The 2704-nt window shown below is 44.2% G+C and overlaps 1 long non-coding RNA gene across 1 annotated transcript in view; it reads left to right on the top strand.

The window, feature by feature from the left end:
• The first annotated feature begins 423 nt into the window (after nt 1–423).
• Nucleotides 424–2704, top strand: part of LOC116693815 (uncharacterized) — a 2781-nt gene continuing 500 nt past the window's right edge. Inside the window, exons 1-5 of the long non-coding RNA XR_004332998.1 lie at nt 424–668; nt 787–859; nt 986–1048; nt 1132–1435; nt 1567–2704. The exon at nt 1567–2704 is cut by the window's right edge and continues 500 nt beyond it. This is a non-coding gene — a long non-coding RNA (uncharacterized LOC116693815). The remainder of the gene's footprint in view (nt 669–786; nt 860–985; nt 1049–1131; nt 1436–1566) is intronic.

Genomic DNA, 2704 nt, shown 5'->3' with positions numbered 1-2704 from the left:
AGGAAGTGGGCGGGACATAACGCTGCTGTCTATAGTGTTTATGGGGAAAGGGGCGGGACCTTGGGGAACCGGCAGGGACAAGCTGGGAACAACAAGCCCAAAAAAGCAACTACACTTTAGTGACAAGCCCCAAAAAAAACGCAACCCGCGACTACCAATATTTGTAAGCGACTTTACAAAAAAACAAGCCCAAAGTCGCTTAGAATAAGCGGACTTGGCAACACTGGTTGCTAGCTAGTTTAGTAGTTAATTTAACAGCCTTAGGTAGGAGCCTGAAGCCTAAGGCGTGGTGACGTTGCGGGGCGTGCGTGCACGGTGGCCAATGAGTAGCAGCTAAATTCGTGACGCAGCATTACGCGGGGTGTGGTTTCAGACTTTAAAAGCCCTTGGACATGTCTCGAGGCCACTTCTTTCCTCTCGTTCCAGGGACATGTGCTATCTAGTCTGAATAGGTTGACTTACTACACGCTGTTGCGTTTGTTTCTTGGTAAACCTTTTTTTTTTTTTGGAGGTGCTGAAGAAAAGTTACCACGTGCTATTGCGTTTGTTTTCTTGTTGAATTCTTACTTTTTACCACTTGTTTCAGTTAACCTGTTGGCTAGTCTGCACAGTGAGTTAAGTGCTATAGCTCTCGTTTTGAGGTGCAGAACAAAGGTGACCAGGCATGGGTGAGTAAAAACCGATAGCAAATAATCTGTTTTAAAGCATATTCCAAGTTAGTTCATTCATTCATGAATATAAACGGATGTTTTTTTTTTTTTGTTTTTGTTGCATGTGACCATTTAGTCCGTTTGACCAGATAACTCTACAGTGAAGAGAAGCTATGGACGTGTAGATGTTTGAGCATCTATTTAAAAAGGTAAATACAAATATATATATATATATATATATATATATATATAATGCCTTAATGCCCAGTAGACCTTGATGATGTGATATAGCAGTGATATTTCATTTTGTTGGTTTATCCTTTTCTTTAAAAAAGGTGTGGGGAGCTTCAGCTTGTAGCGTTTAAAACTCGTACAAAAGAAGGGAAAAGGATATTCTGGTGAGTTGAAAACAAAAGTCAAATTATGTTTGCTGTGTTTTTAAAAAGTTTATTTTTCTCATAAAGCATGCATGTGTTTACAGGCAGACCCATTCAAACACTGGTGTCCACCCAGGTTTAAAGCTGCACTCCTAGCACCGGCACTCCCAATATTGAAAACTATTTTTAATCTGCATTATTTAGGATAATGCATCCATGTCCAGTCTGTTAAAACCCCCCAATCCCCAGAAGTTGAGCCATTCATAGTCGGCAAACTCATGCGTTACATGCTCCAGAGAGGGGGTGTGATCAGTTGATGCATTACAAAGACCTCATGTGTTGAAGGGCCGTGCCCTAGACGTGTCAGCCACAGCTGGAAAAAGACCACAACAAAGACCAGAGCCAGAGGTGAGTGTTTTTGAATGGTGGGGGTGCTTGGTATGCAGTGTGTGGTTGGGGGGGGGGGGGGGGGGGGGGGGGGGGGGGGCTGTTGAGGGAGTTGTGTGGGATTAACATACTTTATCATGTCTATCACCTAGCTGTGCATTGATGCTGTAGAAGGACCTGAAGAGGAATCCTGTGCAGCAGGACACGACGAAGGCCTAGATGATCAGGAAGTCTATCTGCAGTGTCTGGAGTATTCAGAGGGTGACATAAGTTCCTATGGGGGTGGATCACAGGGTAGCCGCCACCAGCCAGATCAGAGTTGTATAACTAACGATCTTTTTGACCAACAAGCAGAAGTTGCCCCAGCTCTCGAGCAGATAGTTACGTGAGGTCAGATCCAAAATTGTATCTATTAAACTTCTAGACATTGTTTCATCGTAAGCTACGGGGCTAGCCTGCGTTAGGAAGCAACAATCGGATCACTTTACATACATAGTCCCAACGTTGACGTCCATATTGCGCTGCAAAAAGAAAAATATCATTGACTAAATATGGCGTCACCAGCCAAAAAATCAAAAAATGTAGTGAATTTGGACTGCGCTGATGTTGATGACTATATGTTGTTGTCGGTGCTTGATTGCGACCCGGACGGTGATTTCGATCATGAGAAAGTTATGGAAATGTGTTATAAATGGCTGACATATGAAAAAAATAAGAGCAAAATATGTAATCACGGCGCTGATGATGCTGATGACGACGATGCGTTCAAGTCATTGCTTGAACATTACCCGAACGGGGATTACGATCATGACAAACATTTGGAAATGTGTCATAAACAGCTGGCAACATTTAAAAGAACGGAGAGCAAAATATGTAATCGCAGCGAAAACGGGTCAACTGCACAAGAAACGTCCGCCCCGGTGCGCCAGTCAAATCCTCCGCGAACGACGGCGTGTCCAGACAACCGGCCGTCCACTAGCGACGCGTGTGCGCCGTCGTCAACGTCCCCCCGAGGTACAAGCGACGTTCGCCCCAGTGCAACAGTTCCTAAAGAAGACAGGAGTTCTCAGACTAATTGCAGCCCCAGAGCAGATCCACCAGAGTCTGGATTTGAGCTACAAATTGCTGAATTGAACAATTTAAAAGAACAAGCCACTAAATGTCTAGACTTCAATAAATCATTGAATGCACAGGTAGCATGCATTCAGAAGCAACAATTGGATCGCTTTACATTCCTAGTAATGACAATGATTTCCAAAATGCGCTGCAAAAGAACCCCCCCCCCCCCCC

The sequence above is a fragment of the Etheostoma spectabile genome, chromosome 8, assembly GCF_008692095.1.
Source record: "Etheostoma spectabile isolate EspeVRDwgs_2016 chromosome 8, UIUC_Espe_1.0, whole genome shotgun sequence".
Classification (NCBI taxonomy): Eukaryota; Metazoa; Chordata; class Actinopteri; order Perciformes; family Percidae; genus Etheostoma; species Etheostoma spectabile.
Note: the sequence above shows the minus strand (reverse complement) of the source record. Positions and strands in the feature narration are given on the sequence as shown.